The sequence below is a fragment of the Trichomycterus rosablanca genome, chromosome 3, assembly GCF_030014385.1.
Source record: "Trichomycterus rosablanca isolate fTriRos1 chromosome 3, fTriRos1.hap1, whole genome shotgun sequence".
Lineage (NCBI taxonomy): Eukaryota > Metazoa > Chordata > Actinopteri > Siluriformes > Trichomycteridae > Trichomycterus > Trichomycterus rosablanca.
In genome coordinates, this window is record NC_085990.1 from 3,567,703 (window position 1) to 3,590,248 (window position 22,546).

The 22,546-nt window shown below is 38.9% G+C and overlaps 1 protein-coding gene across 1 annotated transcript in view; it reads right to left on the reverse strand.

Annotated features, from left to right (window-relative positions):
- pear1 (platelet endothelial aggregation receptor 1) overlaps positions 1–20,290 on the reverse strand; it is a 79,753-nt gene extending 59,463 nt beyond the window's left edge. The window contains exon 1 of the mRNA XM_062991708.1: positions 20,253–20,290. The gene's annotated coding sequence lies outside the window, so the exon portion shown is untranslated. The remainder of the gene's footprint in view (positions 1–20,252) is intronic.
- Positions 20,291–22,546: the final 2,256 nt, after the last annotated feature.

Sequence of the window (22,546 nt, forward strand, 5' to 3'; positions counted from 1 at the left end):
TGAGCATACAACTTCTCTAAACTTCAGCTGTTAATGAATTCAATACATGAGATTAAAGGTGTGGGCTGTAGAGGTGCCCTGTAAATCTGGTCTTAAAACTACAGAACTGCCCACAAAATCTGGTAAGTGTGGCTCACAGCATGATGAACCTACTGTTAGAAATGCCAATCGACATAACGAGGTTGGCGAATTACCAGGACAAAGTACCTATTACTTAAATGAAAAGTGATATTAGACAGACTTGGCAGTATTGAAACTTTCACTAGCACAGATGTGGATCCTGCTGTGAAGTGGTAGTACGCTTAAGCTTGAGGTCAAGAACCATGATAGCTCCGCAACCGACTTCCTAGACGTTGATTCCCCGGCCGGGTGGTCAGGCTTTTTTTTTCTTGTGTGGAGTTTGCATGTTCTCCCTGTGTCCGTGTGGGTTTTTTCCAGGTGTTCTGGTTTCCTTCCACAAATCCAAAAACATGCAGCGAGGCTAACTGGAGCCAGTGGTGTATAAAAGTATAAAAGTACAAGTATCTATATCATACCAAAAACTTACTTTGAGAGAAGTAAAAGTCACCTCTCAGAATATTACTTGAGTAAAAGTATCTGGTGTTTAATGCACTAAAGTATCAAAAGTAATTTTCTGATATTAAATGTAGTTTAAACACCACTGACTGGAGCTACAAAGAAAATTGCTTTAAGTGTGTGTGTGTGTGCCCTGTGATGAACTGGCAACCTGTCAGAGATGTTATCTTGGACAACCCAGTCCAGGATACAGCGCTGGTAAATCAATGAAGGAATGAATGGTAAAATAAATGATAGTTTTGATATTGATATTGTGGTCAGAATTGACTAAACTTAGTTTCTAATGAGACAAACCAGAACAGTATTTTTGTGTCGAGTCCATTTAAAAAAAGCAAAAATTGTGTTTCCTAGTGTTTTGGCTATTGTAACATTAATATTATATAAATAAACATAAATCACTCCAAAATCTTAACAGTTGTATCAACTCTTAGAGGTATAACAGAAACCACAAGCAGTAACCAATGTCCTGTAACTTATATTGTAATAATTGCAATAATAATAGGCTATAAACTGCTTCTCTGTAGAAGAGGAACGGCTCATAGACGTGTACTGAACTGAAGTTTAGAGTCTTTAACAGCCAGAATCTTCTGGCAGGAGTTTGTTCCACTGAACAGCTGAGAAACATCCACTTATCCTCAATTGATATACCAGATGAAGTCACCGCTGAAGTTGTGTTCTTATCACACGGCCAAGCCTGACATCATTTTTCACGTTTATTTGTTTCTCATGGACTTTCAAGACAGAGGAGAGAACGAAAGCTTTAAATGATGGAGCAGGAACAGGAGATTCTCATCATCTTACTGCTCGCTTAGTTTCATCACTGTTTTCTACAGTACAGTTACCATATACACTGATCAGCCATAACATTAAAACCACCTCCTTGTTTCTACACTCACTGTCCATTATATTTACCATATAGAAGCACTTTGTAGTTCTACAATTACTGACTGTAGTCCATCTGTTTCTCAGCATGCTTTGTTAGCCCCTTTTCATGATGTTCTTCAATGGTCAGGACCCCCACAAGACCACCACAGAGCAGGTATTATTTAGGTGGTGGATCATTCTCAGCACTGCAGTGACACTGACATGGTGGTGGTGTGTTAGTGTGTGTCGTGCTGGTATGAGTGGAGTTTTTAAACACCTCACTGTCCCTGCTGGACTGAGAATAGTCCACCAACCAAAAATATCCAGCCAACAGTGCCCCGTGGGCAGCGTCCTGTGACCACTGATGAAGGTCTAGAAGATGACCGACTCAAACAGCAGCAATAGATGAGCGATCGTCTCTGACTTTACATCTACAAGGTGGACCGACTAGGTAGGAGTGTCTAATAGAGTGGACAGTGAGTGGACACGGTATTTAAAAACTCCAGCAGCGCTGCTGTGTCTGATCCACTCACACCAGCACAACACACACTAACACACCACCACCATGTCAGTGTCACTGCAGGGCTGAGAATTATCCACAACCTAAATAATACCTGCTCTGTGGTGGCCCTTGGGGGTCCTGACCATTGTAGAACAGGGTGAAAGCAGGTTAAAAAAGTATGTACAAAAACAGATGGACTACAGTCAGTAATTGTAGAACTACAAAGTGTTTCTATATGGTAAGTGGAGCTGATAAAATGGACAGTGAGTGTAGAAACAAGGAGGTGGTTTTAATGTTATGGCTGATCGGTGTACGTGCGCTTTGTAGATAAAATGACTAAACACCACTCAAATGCTGCTGTTTAGAAAGCAACAAGCATAAAGCACCACTGACCAGATATTATCCGAGCGGTCGACCGTTTTTATCCCAATTTACTGTACTGATGTGTTTAAAGTAGTGATTTAGGGCGGCGCAGTGGCTCGATGGATAGCACTGTTACCTCACAGCGCATAGGTCCTGGGTTTGATTCCCAGACAAAGCTCTCTAGGTCCTTTCTGTGTGGAGTTTGCATGTTCTCCTCATGTCTGAGTAGGTTCCCCCACAGTCCAAAAACATGTAAGTGAGATGAATGGGAGATACAAAATTGGTTGTGCTGGTGTTTAACATTAACTTAAAATCCTAATAAATACATAATAAATAGTAAGAGATTTTTATCCTTGCTTTTTATGCAGAATAATTTCTTTTGAATCTTTTAATAATTTTATGCACTGTAGAGGGTAAATACATGAAATTCTTGTAATTGTTTTTTGAGAAACAAAAATACTTAAACTCAGTCATCTGGCCATAATAACTGGGCACTTATTAAAGTCACTTAGGTCCGTATGCTGCACATATCTGCTGCATTCAATGCGTATTATGAATCAGAATCAGGCTTTATTGGCCAAGTATGCTCACATATACAAGGAATTTGACTTTGGTTACACAGAAGCCCGCAGTGTGTGTCTCATCACACACAACTCCCTCTCTCTCACACACACACATTCACATTCATACCTGTAAACAGTCGCTTGTGCAATTTACATTGTGGGTTATAAGGTGCAGTTATTATACAGTATATATAATTAGGAAATGGCTAGGGAGTGTAAAAGACCAGTGTATGGAATGTCAAGTCAACTTTATTTATATAGCGCTTTTTACAATATACATTGTCTCAAAGCAACTTTACAAAATCCAGGACCAACAGATACAAAAACCCCTGTTGTGTGTAATTATATAAATTAAAACCCCTGCTGTGTGTAATTATATAAATTAAATAAGTAATCTGTATGTGTAAGTGTCCCGAGGATGAACAGGAGTAACTACCATCAGCCCATCATGTATGTTACAGTGACAGCCAGAATCACATTTACTTCACATCGTGTGTGTGTTTGTGTGTGTGTGTGTGTGTGTGTGTGTAACCTTGGTCAGATGTTATAACACGGTCCTCCTTTTACACATATGCACATTTGATTGAGGTTACGCATGCCTACACATTTACATACACACACACAAACACCGATGTGGTGAACAGTGTGTATTCTCCTCTCTTCAAGGCTAAATGTGTTACAGATTTCCAGAGCTGGCTGCAGAGTAAGTAAGTGAGGCATTCTGGAGTTCTGGCCTGCAGTAAGAGAGAAAGCAGGTCCCAAAAGGACCTAAAGGAACACAACACCGGGCTAAAGACCCACCAATACAGCTGCTCTGAGACCAAAACCCAGTAACTTTGAGTGCCGAGTTCCAGGCTGTGCACACGACCCTTCTGTTCATAAATCTCACTGAGGAAAAAGTTGCATGCAGATGGAAAACTGACCCAGTGCAAAAACTCTCAGTGTTCCACGCCGTTCCTGTATCAGAGTCTTACACTTTAATATAGCACAGAGTTTAAAGCACTGAACATTTTAGTTCATTTCAGATAACAGACAACAAACTCAGCACATCTGGAATTAATCACTTTACTTTTGGCTTGCAGGTTTATTTGCAGACATTAATACGAACACCAATCTAAAACCGGACAATCTGATGGATGATGTGCCTACTTCCACTTTGTTCTACTTCCACTTTGTTCTATTTTGGGCAGAATGCAGCCTGTAATGAGTATAGTAGCATAGAGATATAGTAGAAGTATAGTAGTATAGAAGTATAGTTCAAAAGTTCCATACACAGTAATGTACCTAATAAACCCTTTTAAATAAGAACTGACCTTTAAATTAGTGTTTCTATTTTCTAAATGACTAATTTTTTAAAACTACTTCAGTTTTAGTAATTAGTCAAGATAGTTAACACGCTCAACCAAATCCAAGTATGTGTGGCAGCTAATCAGCTTTACTGACAGGTAATAAAATTTTTATATCAATACTACTGCCACTATTATTACTACTATTATTACTACTTCAACTAGTAATACTAGTACCAATACTACTGCTACTATTACAACTATTACTACTAACTACTCAACTATTACTACTATTACTATTACAATTATTACTATTATTTCTACTATTATTACTACTACTATAACTACTATCACTACTACTACTACTATTACTACTTCTACTACTATTACTTCTACTAATGTTGCTACTACTACTTCTATTACTACTACTACTACCGTAACTACTACATCTACTACAGCAACTACTACATCTACTACTATTAATACTACTAATACTACTATTACTACTACTGTTACTACTACTATTATTACTACAAATACTATTACTACTAATACTTTTACTACTATTACTGCTACTACTAATACTACTGCTACTATTACAACTGTTACTACTAACTACTAAACTATTACTACTATTACTATTACAATTATTACTACTATTGCTTTTACTATTATTACTATTACTACTATTACTAATATTGCTACTACTACTATAACTTCTTCTAATATTACTACTACTACTTCTATTACTACTTCTACTACCACTATTACTACTACTATTACCGCAACTACTACATCTACTACTACTACTACAATACTACTATTACTACTACTGTTACTACTACTATTATTACTACAAATACTATTACTACTAATACTTTTACTACTATTACTGGTACTATTAGTATCACTACTGCTATAAATACTCCCACTACTACATTTACTACTACTGTTACTACTACTATTATTACAGCAAATACTATTACTACTTCTACTGATACAGTACGCTACTATTACTGCTACTACTTCTACTATTATTACTACTACTACTATTACTACTACTACTACTACTAATAATAATAACTATTATTATTATATTAAAAGGACACTTAGGTGCACAGTGTTTTATTAAGCTAACCCACCACTGTGCTATTGGCTGACCAGGCGTCTAAAGGGGAGGGATGGCCGAAGCCCTGCGATAGTGCCCTGTCCACAGTATTTCTGCCCTGCACCCAGTGTTTCCTGCTGGAGCCGGACCCTTAAAGGTGTGTGGCGCCTTTCCAAACTAGATGAACATGTCCTAGAAGTTTAAATTGCAACAGATGAACTTTAATTGATGAATCTGGCTGCCTCCTTTCTATGTGCTTGGTGTTTCCATGTAATTAAAGGTGTATTCGATTAAACTATTTAAATTGTTTATTTTACTAGAATTAATGGAGATGAACAGTTAGAGCTGGTTTGCTACTGAACGTAATAAAATTTCCCACCACTAATTATAATCTGCACTGGTGCAGGAGCAGGAAAGTGAGATAACCGCAGCACACAGTGAGATTACAGTATGTCTGTTAGACATCAGGGATGTTTTTACTACTGATGTTTCTGGCACATGGCTTGAAAGAGGATCTGTATCCTGGGGACAAAGTGTTTTAACCCCCCTGATCCTGCTTTTTACTTCAACTAAGCTTTTAGCCAGGAATGACATGACAACAATACAATTTGGGGCCAAAAATAATATGACTTATTTATATGTATTTTCAACCCAAAATGAAATGGAATTCATTAAGATGACAAATGAATCATCTGCATTATTTTATTTATGTTCTTATCTAGTCTTCTACCTGGCAGGACATTCCACTCCTGCTGCTTTACTCAACCATTCAGTAGTGTCAACTCTATTTTAAAGCAGCCTGTAGAAATTGGAAATCTGGTCCTTATTAATGTACTCATTTAATTGCATTTCTCTAAAAAAAAAAAAAAAAACCTCTACCAGATGTGCTTCTATCAGAGCATCTGGAAGTTTGAGTCTGACCACAAAAACATTCAGTACACTGAGTTTCTGCTCTAAAGGTGACTGCTAACCAGAACGCCTCCTTCTTTCCCCCAGACTGAGCAGATGATAAAATTTAACCCTTTACGTGGATCCTGAAACCTGCACTAAAGCAATACTGAAAAACTCAAAGTTTCTGCACTTTTTTTTTAACTCTAATTAGACAGTCACCTTCTGATGCATTTTTCCATCAGTAAAACATGTTTGGTTGAGCTCGTAGCCACTAATGCGCTGTTGCTTTCACATCATCATCACATGAAAATCTTCTTCCCCTTAAAGCTTCTCTGAGCGTCCAAAAAGGTGGAAATCAGATGGATCCAAACTAAATCCAAACTATAAGCGTCTCTCAGTCTCTCAGACACAACCGATTACTCCTCCTCCCACCCTCAGTGTGAAAACCTTTTGAAGATCCCTCGTTGATTCACTTTTTATTATTTCTCTTAAAAAATAAAATAAAATTATAGGTACAAACTATGCCAAATAATGCTTACTGTGTAAAAAAACAGAATTTTTTTAAAAAACAAATTCAACATTATACAAATAAATAAAGTATCCTCACATAAATACATTTGTCTGAAAAATCCCCTACCTGGCAACTTTGTGAGGTGCCGTCAACCAGGCGATGTGAATAGCGCCAGTGCCCTCTGCTGTTTAAAGTGAATAACGATTCATCTTAAATGAATAACCGATTCGAATCATGGCACATTTGCACCGATTTTTAACCGTCTTGTGGTGCATCGTTACATCCCTATCATTTCGTGTTTATGAACCTGTTAAAATTTGTTTATTTAATTATTGTTATTTTTCTCTGCAACCAATTTTTTTGTTTGAAAAACCCTGTCCAGAAGCACTGTGTCACTGTGAACCACAGCAGGATCGGATCGTACAGAGCAGACAGGACCACACTTCTCATTAAAGAAGTATATTTGGTTTTGTGTTTTAGTAAACGTTCAGAGTAAGATGTATTGTTTGTGTTGCCTGGGTCGTATTAAAATTCATAAACAAAATGTGGATTGTTTGAAAAACCCTGGTTTAGGAAACTTCTAAAAATGTATCATTTCTAGTACAGACTGTGAGGATAAACTATACAAGCTGTTAATAATAAACAGTCTGGCTAAAAACTTACATTAAACATCTATATACACCGATCAGCCATAACATTAAAACCACCTTCTTGTTTCTACACTCACTGTCCATTTTATCATCTCCACTTACCGTATAGAAGCACTTTGTAGTTCTACAATTACTGACTGTAGTCCATCTGTTTCTCTACATGCTTTGTTAGCCCCCTTTCACCCTGTTCTTCAATGGTCAGGACCCCCACAGGACCCCCACAGAGCAGGTATTATTTAGGTGGTGGATCATTCTCAGCACTGCAGTGACACTGACATGGTGGTGATGTGTTGATGTGTGTGTTGTGCTGGTATGAGTGGATCAGACACAGCAGCGCTGCTGGAGTTTTTAAACACCTTACTGTCCCTGCTGGACTGAGAATAGTCCACCAACCAAAAATATCTAGCCAACAGCGCCCCGTGAGCAGCATCCTTGACTACTGATGAAGGTCTAGAAGATGACCGACTCAAACAGCAGCAACAGATGAGCGATCGTCTCTGACTTTACATCTACAAGGTGGACCAACTAGGTAGGAGTGTCTAATAGAGTGGACAGTGAGTGGACACGGTAAGTGGAGCTGAAAAAAGGACAGTGAGTGGTATTAATTTTATGGCTGATCAGTGTATAATGACCGGGTCATTTCTAAAGATAAATAAATTAAGATATTTAGTTAATAGAGGCGGTTCCTGGCATCTCAGTCGTACTCATTTGTACCCAAAACTGTGCTGAAAACAACAGTAAAAACGGGGGTGGCTCGACTGGAGCTTTTATACACCGAACAGAGAGGATGTCCTGGGCAAACATGGGAGAGGGCAAGTAAAGCTATAGAGGAAAGAGTCCAGGAATCTCCACTGTTTGGAAATCATCAACCGTACAAAGGAAGCAAATTCGATTTGCTAATGTTTTCTCTCCATGTTCCGTATCCCTCACTATTCCTGTACCAGGTTCACTGAAATTTCCAGAAAGAACTCGGTCCACTGTCTCGGGTTTGAAATGTGCTGACGTCACGTATCGCTACCTAAATAACAACGTTTAGCACGCGGCCCTATTTGCTTATTTTGCACTGTAACGAGAGGGAGTTTCGCTGAACAAAGGAAAGGAAACAGATCCAGACAAAATTCAAGTATGAAGGTCCTGGTCTGTCAGCGTCCTTTTCTTAGTAGACACAGATTCAGACAGAGACAAACACACTAGGGTTGGGCGGTATGACGATATTACCGTATACCGCGGTATTCAAAAATGGTGACGGTATTCAAAAATGGTGACGGTATTTTTTAATTGTGAAGTGCCAAATTTCTGCTTCAGGTTTATCTTGATAACTGAGACTTTAGGACATGCGCGCATCCACAGTGAGGGAGGGGTGGGAGGGGTAGGCGGTTGGAGCTCACTGATTGGCTGTGGGGTGATAACACAGAGAGACGAGTGAAGAGCCACACTGGCTAGCGTTAGCTGTGAGCTAACAAGCAGAAACTGAAAAACGTCTTTTAATTTTTCAAAATCAACATTTTTTATCAGTTCAACCGGAAATGAACACAAGCGCGTGCATGCGCGGACATGTACTTATTTACTAAATATATCTTCAGTGTAAATCGAGCACAAGTGTTGAGAAAAAGGAGCAAACAGTAATAATAACGTTACGCCCAATCCGCTGTTCTGACTCTTGTCTGCCATAGATTTTCCTGCCTATGTAAGAACTATTTTTTCCTAAATAAAAGCGCTATATTAAGAAAAAAGAATGTCTCACCTGTCGGGTAATGTGAATTATAAAATATATTGTCTGGCCCTTTAAGAATGTTAAGTGCACTATAGGGCGTAGGGAGCGAGTGTGTAGGGAAGAGATCGGATTTGTACCGTTTCTGTGCTCGAGTTTTGCACTGAGCTTGTGTGACATGTAAAGTAGCGTTCTCGTTAACCACTCAAATGTTTGGACTTTGAATTATTTTAACATTATTTTACATCACCGTCATCGCAGCATGAACATTTACATTCATATTTTTTGTTACGGTATAGAACTTAATTCTGGATTACAGGCATAACTAATCGTACACGTTCATACACTTTTAAGAAATATCTGTAACTATAAAGTAAGCAGTTAACTTTTTTAATATATTGAAGTGTGTAGCTGCTATTATTCTGTTTTGTGTGGGCAGAGAGAGATTACAATGCCAAAATGTTATGTGTTAATGTTTGTGGTAAAGTGTAATTGATACACATGCATTTATACTTATGCGTATTTATTATAGATCAGACAAGATAAGCAATGTTTGACGTTCAGATTGTTAAATCTTTTATAATAAATCATTGAAATATTGTAATTACACTCAAGTGTGTACACTGTAAAGTTTATCCCCCCCCCCGCGGTAATACCGTATACCGCGGTATTTCCTGAAGACGGTATGACGGTATGAAAATCGGCAATATCGCCCAACCCTAAAACACACATACACACACATACACAAACACATGCACGCACAGCCTTAGATTTTTTATTCTGATTCCAGGAATTTCATTCCCGCTGGCTCACGGTTCTTCATTTTCCATTATTTAATAGCTAAAGAGTTGTTTTTGATTGTTTTGGAGGAAAAATGATCATTAAATAAATGCTCTTCTCTTTGACCTGTTATCTAACAGCATTTCTGTATTTTTTGGAAGGTATTTGTGAAATCTAGTAACAGTGGGTGATGGGGAGGTCTTTATCTGATACTGAAAGGCTTAATTTACTAAACCTTAGCATTTTATTTCAGAAGCAATTTCACAATCGATCTGGCTAAAAAACTTTGCAGTCTGAGTAAAAAATGGTTTATGAGGTTGAATGCATAGTTTTGTGGCGAATTGATGACTCAAAAAAGTATGCAAAGGATGACTGGAGACAACGGAAGGCCATTATGGAATATGTTCAATTTACAAACCACATTTCCAAAAAAGTTGGGACTTTGGACAAGAATCTATGATCTGTTTATTCTTTTAAAATGTCTGATGTTGACTCACAGACAGATAATACATAATAAATACATAAACATACAAACATTTTAACCATTTCAGAACCCAGTTACATTCTAGAGAAACAAAATATGACAAAACAATTTCTTATTTAAATACAACCTTAGATAATTGATTTGGGGTGGGCTGGGGTTAAATACAACAGTCAGTTTACGATTGTGGATGTTGTGCATGTTATATAGTGGTATGTTTGTTTGTTTATTAGTATTTTAACGTCATGTTTTACACTCTTTGGTTACATTCATGAAAGGAACGGTAGTTACTCATTACACAAGATTCATCAGTTCATCAGGGGAGAACATGCAAACTCCACACAGAAAGGACCCGGACCGCCCCACCTGGGGATTGAACCCACCAGGACCTTCTTGCTGTGAGGCAACAGTGCTGGGTACCCACTTAGCCACTGTGCCGCCCCTAGTAGTATGTAAAAGGCGCTGTATTTTAATTTATTTTTATATCTCTTTTTTTTACTTATATATTATTTGTTCTGTATTTAATTTATCATGTCCTTTGTTATTTGCAAAATCAATAAAATTTATATTAAAAAAATAAATAAATACAACCTTAAATAATAGAACAAACAATCCACTTATTCATTTACTTTTTTTTTTTACATTTATACATTTTCACTTACAACTTTACACTAGGACAAGACAGAAATAAACTGTGAACAGAGTGCCAATTAATTGCAGGGGCATCACACACCCATTTACCTACTAATTCACACCCACTGACTATTCAGAGTAGTCAGTTCACCTTTGACAGGTTTTTTGGGAAATGGGAGGAAACCAGAGAACCAGGAGGAATCGTTTGCAGACACATGTAAAACATGAGAACCTTTGTGCCACAGACACAGATCTAATACGTCTGTAGGACCTTTGTGACTGTACATCACCCACCCATCACCACAGCACCACCAGTCCAACCATGTCCATCAATTTTAAAAATCTGCCTCTCTTTCTCGGGCAGTCACACTTGATATAAATGGATTGGGGGGGGGGGGGGGGGGGGGGGGGGTCTTTAATTGGCTTACATGCATCCTATTAAGTAAATGATTGCTTTTGAAGACTAAATAAATAAGATTACGAACGCCTTTGTCCAGAGAGCAGCTTAATGCTAATGCACCATGAAAAACTCTTACAACTTCGTTGTATTAAACACAACACTGCACATTTGTACCCATAGTGGTGTTTTTAAAAAAAGCCACAGCTGAATAGTGCTCATGTTTATATGCTGCCTTTTATCTTTTATCTGCTTTAAACCTTGCAAAGCTCACACACAAACACACACAGACACACACTTCATTAACAGATGACGAAGATCCAGTTGGTCAGAAGGTTATTAATTCCAGTGTTGGGCCGGTTAACAAGGCCTTTAACCCTCAATCACTTAGGTTATATCAGTTCACCACTTTGTTTCTTTGTGAACCAAGAAAATCGGATGTATCCAAATTGGGACAATGTAAACAGGGCTAAAAAGAGCCTGTCACTTGGATAAATGTAAGGTAAACATAATTACTTTATGATGTATGAAGTACAAAAGACTCCAGTAACAAAAATTTGTTCTACATCCGTGTTTCAGGTAGAAGCATCTAGTATGATAAGCATTTGATTTTGGAGGTATCAGATTACATGAAATTATAGTAAAAAATCCAGAGAAAATACAAGTTTGTTGTATCGTTGTGAATAAACTGGGAATGTGAAAGATGTGGGCGGCATGGTGGCTCGGTGGGTAGCACTGTTGCCTCACAGCAAGAAGGTCCTGGGTTCGATCCCCAGGCGGGGCGGTCCGGGTCCTTTCTGTCTGGAGTTTGCATGTTCTCCCCATGTCCGCGTGGGTTTCCTCCGGGAGCTCTGGTTTCCTCCCACAGTCCAAAAACATGGTCAGATTTATTGGAGACACTGAATTGCCCTATAGGTTAATAGGTGTGTGTATGTGTGTGTGTCTGCCCTGCAATGGACTGGTGCCCCGTCCAGGGTGTTACTGTGTGTGCCTTGTGCCAATTGAAAAGCTGGGATAGGCTCCAGTACCGTCCCCTGACCCTAATTGGATAAGCGGATAAGAAAGTGAGTGAGTGTAAAGGTCTTGCCACTGCTTTATCTTGATTATCCACTAGACGGCAATCCATCGAGCTGCCTTGGCCATCCTTTCCCATCACAGACAGCCAATAATGTCTGTATGTAGACGCCCAACTGGCCGATAGCACCACTGGAAATTTAAACCTTGCATCCCAGCAGTAGAGGACTAGCCTAATGTACCACTTCGCCACCCAGGCACCAACTCTGTTCTCATGAATTGTGTGATTATATTGTATAATAAAACTAATTGGAATTGGAACATCCCTGGTGGGTGAAGGTGCCAATAAGGCAATTTAGAGTATCATTACTGTTAATTTAATACTTGTGCAGGTAGGTATGAAATCCACATACGTTTCCAGAAAAGCAACTCCACAACAAAGGAAAGATTTTTTCCAATAATCACAGTTATTCAGGTACGTTTGTAGGTAGGTTACGAAGCCAAGCGTAATACGCAGTTCATTATAGTATAACTCCTTCAAATGATCGTTGGCTAAATAAATGAGATAAATGATTGAGGCTTTTCTACAAATGTTTCAGTCTCTCCAACTAATTTTTTTTTTATACAGCACTTTTTATGTTCACCACTTCAGCTCAAATTTTACACTTCACCCTTAGTTTCATTTTTTTAACTCATTTTTTTATCCCTCTCTGCAGGCAGACGTGAGGCTCCCTCTACCCGCTCCTCTAATTGGCCCCGGCTCCGACGTTCTATGACTCTCCAGAGCTGAACCACCAGCAGGAAGGACCATTACCGCGGCACACACAGTGCGGTCAGCGCTCCCCAACCCCAGCACATATACTGCCAAGTCCATGCATTCGAACTCGATCAACTTTTACATTAGAGACCATCTGAGTGAGAAAGACGTCAACAGTCAGAACAGAGGATCACACAGCAGATTGCAGATTTGGTGAAAGTGCACAATGACAGTAAATAAATCCAGCCGCTGGTTGCAGGAGTAGAAATGTGAGATGAAAAAAGTGCAGCCCGTGTGAGAGCGTAAACACAGGCAAAGGGGAAAAACAGAAGAAAAGGGAAGAAAAGTTTTGGTCCTGAGTGGCTGCCAGGTTGCAGACAGCTCAGCTCTGAAATACTGCATGGCTGGAAAGCACATGTGTGAGCGAGGCTTATATAAGTGCATGGTAGGACTATTAAATGGCAGACCCATCATTTAAACACATCACCGTTACCCTGACATAGGGTTTATTTTCTTCAAAATGTCCTAAACTGCAGAGACAGTGGAAAAATCTCTGCTCGCTCATAAAAACAACGTTTTAAAAACAATACCAGGTCATGTTTTGGCGTTCATACTAAAAACACCTTGAATAAATATTTATCAAGTTTAAAGAGAGGAGAAGTTTTGGCCTGATTTAAAATCTGTTAGTACTATCAGTTATGACTGGCTACAAACCTATTTCTGGCTCTGGTTAGTTCTCTTGTATGACATTTTGAGCATCATTACTGTTTCTATACCAGGCATACGGAATGACGTTGAGAAGCAGGTCATGGACTGGTGACATCACGATGCATGTTTTAAACAGTAAAAGAGAGTAAGCTATGCAAAGCTTTTGGAAGGAGTAAGATCTAATGTAAAGGCCTAGAGGACTCTCACTCTGAAGTGCCCAGCACATTCGACTTCATGCCAATAAGATAAGGCTGGGTCATTAAATAATCAGAATACTACAGCAGTGAAGCTGACAAGTCTGGACTGCAGGCAGGTCAGTCTATTACCTTCACCCTTTCTTACTATCAAGCCACCCTGTTCTAACACATGCTGAATGTGGCATGGTATCTGCACTTTAGAACTTTATGTTAGTAACTATCCGAATGGTGCTTTTCATTTTGGCCTGAAGTACATGACGTCCTTTATGTACCAAAACTATTTGAAAGGCGAGCTTGTCAGACCGCTGCACACATTTCTACTTGTGTCAGTCTATTTAAAATGAGCTGAGGCCCAATGTTGTATATAAATGGATGCTGCTGATACATGAGTTTTTCGTAAAGTGGTGGATTCATATGGGGGTCCGTATAACACATACAGAGTCACCCACCAATCTACATTATCCCTGTCTCTGTGGAGGCACCATCGATCAGCCGGCAGAGGTCATAATTGCAGCAGTAATGATGAATCCCCTCTGGCAATCCCACCCTCGAACGAGCCAGTCATTGTCGGTATAGGCACCGGGCCTGTTCGTAACTGAGATTTAACACCATGTCATTCCACCATGTCAGTGTCACTGCAGTGCTGAGAATGATTCACCACCCAAATAATACCTGCTCTGTGGTGGTCCTGTGGGGGTCCTGACCATTGAAGAACAGCATGAAAGGGGGCTAACAAAGCATGTAGAGAAATGGACAGTGAGTGTAGAATCAAGGAGGTGGTTTTAATGTTATGGCTGATCGGTGTATAATAGTGTATATAGGGAAAGTTATTAGTGCCTAAGTTAGCCATATACAAAAGACTATTGTGTGAATAAGATTTGGTTAGACAGTGCAAACAGGTAAACCATACCAACAAAAAAACACTTGATATAAAAAACAGAGCTGAACTTCTAAACCGAAATATCCTGAGGATGACTTCAGTGAGCTATCGCAGCCCTGAAAGTCCCAGTAGCCTCGGTGTCTGTTTCTGATGAAAGGCACTACTGGGTCCCGTCCAGGTGAAAACTGTCTGCTGTGGAAATCAGTAATATGCTACCTCTGCTTTCCAGATGCTGTTTTATGTGCTACGCTTGCCAGGTAGCGAGAGTTCACCAAAGTTTCCCATTCCAATCAAGATCAGATCCAGAAGTTATAAACAAGCGAAAAAACATCTCACACAAGGCAGCAGGGTGAGAATGTCAAGGGCAAAGGTCGAAGCCCGGTTTCATCCCTATAGGGCACCACAACATTATATATATTATTACGGTGTTTGATTTCCTTTATTAGTCACTGTGCAAAACTGAAGGAACTTTGTAAATAACAGGAAAGTTACAAAGCAAGAATAATTCTCTCAGAGAACAAAAAGACCAGTGGTACCACCTGCATGATTTAAATTCACATTACCACAGCAATGGAAACACTGCTGCATGGAAAGACTGGGTCATGCAACCAAACCAAGAAAACAGGAGGCTTTGGATGATAGATAAAAAGGTTATGTTGAAGTCCACAGATTTTTTAAACCTCGTAATATAGAAGTTATCTTATTTATAAATGTACAAATGACACACACCACCACTCCATTCTGAAGATTCACTTTCCCAGGTTTTCTTTTTGTAAGCTGTTAAAGAGACTCTGAGGTCTCAGGGACCCCAAACATAACATAAGGGCTATTACATTCTGTAATTGTACACCTATGCATATTTAGACAGACAGATAGATTTTTATACATATTTTGAACTTAATGTACAAATTACATACAGTAAGCTGCAGATTCGCTTTCCTGGGTTTCATGGTTAACAGTGGTTAAAATTATTTAACCACTGGAACCACTGGATCAAATCTCAGCTCTGCCTGCCGTCTAAGGCTGAGCGGCCACATGAAAAACAATTGGCCTGTTGTTCAAATATGGGCGGGACTAAGCCGGATGGGGTCTCTCTCATGACTGGTGCAATTACGACTGATTGATGGCGCCTGCACAGAGATGAGAAAAGTGTGCTCTCAGGGTGTGTCTCTCCATACACAACACTGAGCTGCACTGCACTCGTCAAAATGCAAGTGATAAAATGCATACGGCTGCCCACGTCTCGGAGGGGGTGTGGGTTAGCTTCGTTCTCCTCAATCAGAGCGGGGATCGGCATTGGTGGAGAGGAAGTATGACGCAATCAGGCAATTGGACGCGCAAAAAAAAAGGGAGAAAAAGGGGGAAAAAATGCATAAAAAAAGTATTTAAAAAAACTATTTAATGAATTCCTGAAATAAAACAGTTCATAATAGTTTAGTAGTGTGCCGTTCTAAAAATCTCGTTAAAATCTTGCACTGTTCTGCTCTGGATGTGAATCATCTCTTCGTCCAGCAGATCAACGTCTTTGTTCAAAAGATCTGTACATTTAAATTTTCAGCATCTAGCAGACGCCTTTATCCAAAGCGACTTACATTATGCAGTCTAAGCAATTGCCTTGCTTAAGGACCCAACAGTGGCAACCTGGCAGTGGTGAGGTTTGAACCAGCAACCTTCTGCTTACTAGTCCAGTATCTTAACCGCTAGGCTACAACTGCCCTAGATTCCTCTAGACTGAGAAAGAGGGCAGGGAAGATCATGGCAGACTCTTCACACCCTGGTCACTCGTTTCTCCAGCGGTTTACATCCCAGCGGAGACCGAGAGTAAGAGCTTTAAAGACTAGGACCAACCATCACCTCCACCGCTTCTTTCCACAGGCTATCAGCATACTTAACAAGGACTATTCCCACAAGGACTATTCCCACAAGGACTATTCCCACATTTCTCCGCTTTAACAAATGCACATGGACTTTAAAAAAACATGCTGCACATCACACGTGCTTCCACATTCTTCCCTTACGCACATTTGCACCTTATTCACTTGGAATATCCATTGCATAATTTTTTATACTTGAAGTCTGACAGTGTACTGTACTATACATCTGTATTGCACACTTTATCGGATGCTCTACTGTCGCTCTATTCTTTGTTTACGTATAGTATACATTTCTATTATTTAATTAGATGTATATATGTTGACACCGGCACCAGAAGGAATTCTGCTACTTGGTGAAATAAAGATTCTGATTCTGAAAACCCACAGACTGATGACCAGATATTCTCATTCAGGATAAAGAGAATAATTCATGTTGTGAAATGCTGTTAGCTTTCTGCCAGATGTAACAAGGTCAATGTCTTTCAAAAAGCTTTACATTACACTCTTTTACATTTGCATTGACATTTACAGCACTGAAAAGATGATTTTGTTCTGAGTGACTTTCAACTGTGACTGACTGCAATTCTTCAGTAATCCAGCACCTTAACCACTGAGATAACACATTCATGACAGGGTCACGAACACAGTCATGGACAATTTAGTGTCACCAATTCACCTCACTTGCACAGATTGTGGGAGGAAACCCACACGGACACGGGGAGAACCTGCAAACTCCACACAGAAAGGACCTGGCCTGCCCTGGCCAGCCTAATGTACATTGCTGGAAAGGTCCTGTGTAAATGATGTCCACATTCAACAGAAATGGCAGTATCTGGCATTTGTGTAATTAAACCCGATTATTAATAAACTTTAGTATTTATTGTTTCCTCTTTTTTATGAGCAAAATGATTCGTTTAAAACTGTACTTTGTATTTATTTAAGTTTTTTGTCTTTGTCTTGTTTAAAATTTTGTTTTAAAGATTGTGTGGCACATATTTTATCAGTAAATGATTACTTTTCACCTGTACGAGGCAAGTTCATATGCGGATCAGCTTTGTGTACGGAGAGCCACACCCTGATCAACACATTTTTCCCAGACTCTGTGCAGGCACCATCAATCAGCCAGCAGAGGTCGTAATTGCAAGCCAATCGTTGTTCATGTAGCCGTCCAGCCCAGCCGTATGGCAGAGCTGAGTTTTGAACTGACGAGTTCAATGTCCGCTCAGGTGTTCTAGGGTGTTTTACCACTGCACCACCTGAGAGTGCCCTCTCGGTTCAGATCGTTTAGCCTAACTTACATTGCTGGAAAGGTTCGGTCTACATGATTTTCACATTCAACAAGGCTGGCAGTATCTTTAGTATTTACTGTTTCCTCTTTCTATACGCAAAATGATTCGTTTTTTTGTCTTTGTCTTATTTAAAATGTGGTTTTAATCACGTGAAACAAGTAAGTGTGGCACATTTTTTATCAGTAACTAATCAAACTCTTATAAATCCCCGAGTACACACAGTAAGACTAAATAAACTATGTTTTGTATTTAGTTGGCTATAGAGCAATGTCCCAGTGTTGGGTGAAGCTGAGCCTTCCTAAATGTTGCATTTAAAGATTAAAGTCCCCAAAAAAGTTGTAATTAAATGAAGTGTAGTGTAGCATGACACTGAAAAGATCTTAAACCTGAATTACTACTTTAAGAGCTTTGCTAGGCCCACATTTAGAAAAAACTTTCGTTTGACCCACCACAGAGTCCTGAAGTACTCCACAATAACACGCTGTATAAAGTAACACACAGACATAAGAAATTAACTTTATGACAGTCGCTCAGAGTCATTCTCTCCAGTTATTTATGTCTGTAACGTAATTGTATGGGACTTAGATGTTTCATTAACCCCCCAATAAGTTGCCACAATAGAGCCGCACACACACACACACACACACACACACACACACACAAAGGGAAAAACAGCTGAAAGTCAAGGTTCCTTAGTGTTTTCCTTGTGATTCGGTAACAAAACAACTCCTACTGACTTCCTCAGCATTTTCTTAGGAATATTTCAACTAAACATCACATCTGCCTATAAACAATAACAATAATGTGAATAAATCAGCACATGAACTAAATATGAATGTATTTCTTCTTATGAAACTATATCCACAGTTGAACCTTTGTAAAAAAGCATATTTATATGTACGTTTTACACAGATATATGTAACACTGCTGTCTTTTTACACTGTTCAGTTTGGGTCTGTTGTGTTTGTCAAATAATTGTAAATGTAGCTCAACAACACTAAAGGTTTACTTGGTCCTGCCACACTCGGCCCAATATATTATTAAAACTTTTCTTTCCTGTAGAATTGATCTAGTGTGTTCATACAATGTCTATTTTAATAGTCTTTAACACTGCATGTTATGAGCTCTCATCGTCTTATGCAGATTAAAAGCCTAAACACTGATTAGCCATAACATTAAAACCACCTCCTTGTTTCTACACTCTCCACTTACCATATAGAAGCACTTTGTAGTTCTACGATTACTGACTGTAGTCCATGTGTTTCTCTACAAACATTGTTAGCCCACTTTCATGCTGTTCCTCGATGGTCAGGACCCCCACAAGACCACCACAGAGCAGGTATTATTTGGGACAACAATACACTAACACACCACCACCATGTCATTATCACTGCAGTGCTGAGAATGATCCACCACCTAAATAATACCTACTCTGTCGTGGTCCTGTGGGGGTCCTGACCATTGAAGAACAGGGTGAAAGCGGGTTAAGAAACGTATGCAGAGAAGCAGATGGACTACAGTCAGTAATTGTAGAACTACAAAGTGCTTCTATATGGTAAGCGGAGCTGATGAAATGGACAGTGAGTGTAGAAACAAGGAGGTGGTTTTAATGTTATGGCTGATCAGTGTATATCATTAATATATATAATTCTTGCTTATTTATTCAAGATATTTTACATGTTAAGTTGTGCTTCTACCAAAAAGCATATTACACTATATGTTTTACACTGTTGTCCCCCATAAAATAACATGTTGTACCAGTAATTCAGTAGTAAATACAACTTCAACAATATGATGTGATTTTAAAGTCATGAAGTATAAAGATGACTGGAGAAGGATCAGGATATTTTGTAAGCTGGTTAAGAAACTCTGGGGTCTCAGGGACCCCAAACAGAACATAGGGGTTATTATACTCTGTACTTGTATACCTATGTATGTATCTGTGTATGTATATTTAGACAGACTGATAGATTTTATACATATTATGAACTAATAGTTTATATATAAAGCTGCAGTGACTTGTGGAAAAGTTGAAATAACGGGACTAGAACATGAAAAACACATGGATAAGGCTTCAGTAAAAACGACCACACACCAGTAAACAATAAACACTAATAAAATCTTTAAAATCTATCTAATATCATTCATCTGTAATGAAGCAGCTCAGTGATTTAGTCTGCTCTGTAACACAGGATTAAAACTCCGCTTATTTCTTACCTCCGCCGATCAGCTGCTGCAGCTGGTCATCAGTCACTTCCACAATCCACAAACAACCTAAAAACACATTTTATTCTCTTCTAATGTCGCAAACAAACATTTATCCTCAGAAAACTCGCAGGTATCCGCAGAACTCTGAGACTCTGTAGTAGGACGGAGTGTTTACGCGCTGTGTGGATCAGCAGTAGTGAAGTACAGGAGGAGGAGGAGGAGGAGGAGGAGGAGTGAAGTTCTTCATGACCTCTCTCACCCCCTTCCTCTGCTTCACTACACTTCAACACTCAGGTTTACTATAGTTATATTTATTTATTTACTATGATATACACTTACAGTTTACCATTATAGATAGTTAGATAGATAGATAGATAGATAGATAGATAGATAGATAGATAGATAGATAGATAGATAGATAGATAGATAGATATACATACATATATAAATATACAGTACACATCCTGTATTTGTATTGTATGTATATATATATATATATATATATGGCTATATTGGCCTCATTGTGCAATATTGTCACTTCACTTTACTATTTAATAATTTAATTACTATTCAATATAACTTTACACTGAAACTAAACCTCATGCTTAGTCATTACAGTTACCAGTTGACCATTTTACTACTCAGTTAGTTTTTCTGTTGCTTGTGTTTTATACTGTACTGTTAATTATTTGTTGTACGTATAATGCTATTGGGGCTTTAATTTCCTTCGGGATAAATATAGTATCTATCTATCTATCTATCTATCTATCCATCCATCCATCCATCCATCCATCCATCCATCCATCCATCCATCCATCCATCTAGAGCTGTAGGGGCAGCTGTAGCCTAGCACTTAAGGCGATATTTAAGCGGTACTGGGCTAGTAATCAAAAGGTCATTGGTTCAACCCCCTCCACTGCCAAGTTGCCACTGTTAGGCCCTTAGACAATGCACTGTCACAGTATTGTAAGTCGCTTTGGATAAAAGCATTCGCTAAATGCCGAAAATGTAAATGTAGATAGATAGACAATCAGACAGACAGATAGATAGATAGATAGATAGATAGATAGATAGATAGATAGATAGATAGATAGATAGATAGATAGATAGACAGACAGACAGACAGACAGACAGACAGACAGACAGACAGACAGACAGACAGACAGACAGACAGACAGATAGATAGATAGATAGATAGATAGATAGATAGATAGATAGATAGGTGTGTATGTTATTGTGGTTGTCTGAAAAGAGTGTTATTTCTGCTTTATCTACATTTTAAGGAGAATCAAAGGGATAAAAACTAAAACTGGCCATTAAGGGATTTACTTCATACTCACTCATCATCTGCTTATGGAAAATAAACAGGCCAAGCATATGAAAATATTTAGTACAGTAAACTTTTGCTCTAGAAAATGAAGAAATAAATAAAACTGCTTCTTTCTTACATTCAGAGCAAAGTAGAAAAATCTAAATCTTAAAAGGTTCTTGTTTACTATTAATACGTTGAAATGATTGTACTCGAAACCTTTTTTAAAAAGAAAAATCCTTTATTTCTTTCTTCAATGGTTACCCCAGAAGAATAAACCCAAAATACTTTGAGTTGGTTTTAAACTGTGATCAATGTGTAACGCTTGATAGCTTAAATGGGTTGTTTACAGTACAGGGGTTTTCTTCCAGGTACTCAGATTTCCTCCCATTACTCAAAGACATTCAGACGGTGAATTGGCTGCTTAAAACTGCCAATAGGTGTGAGTGGATAAATGTGCGTTGGTTTTTGATAATTTGGAACCCTATCCAGGGAACATTTCTGCCTTTCCCCCATTTTTTAAAAGGAGCTCTGGACACAACGCCACCCTGGTCAGATGAAGTTGTTATGATACAAGAAACCATAAATAATCAGTCATTATGTATTTTTCTTTGAGGATAAAGTTGGTCTGTAGTTTTTGTGTGTTTTATTACTGCATGTTACTTTACACAGATGTTAATTTAAATATAAAAGGAATGGCAGACAGCACAGTCAGTTGAAGCCTAGTGGTTAAGGTTCTGGACTAGTAATCAAATGGTCACTGGATCAAGCCCCACCACTGCCAGGTTGCCACTGTTGGGCCCTTGAGCAAGGCCCTTAACCCTCAATTGCTTAGACAATGTACTGTCACAGTACTGTAAGTCGTCTGCTAAATGTCGAAAATGTAAATGTAAAGTGGTACAGCACAACAACATGGGTCCTGGGGGGCGGCACAGTGGCAAAGCGGGCAGCACTGTCGCCTCACAGCAAGAAGGTCCTGGGTTCGATCCCCAGG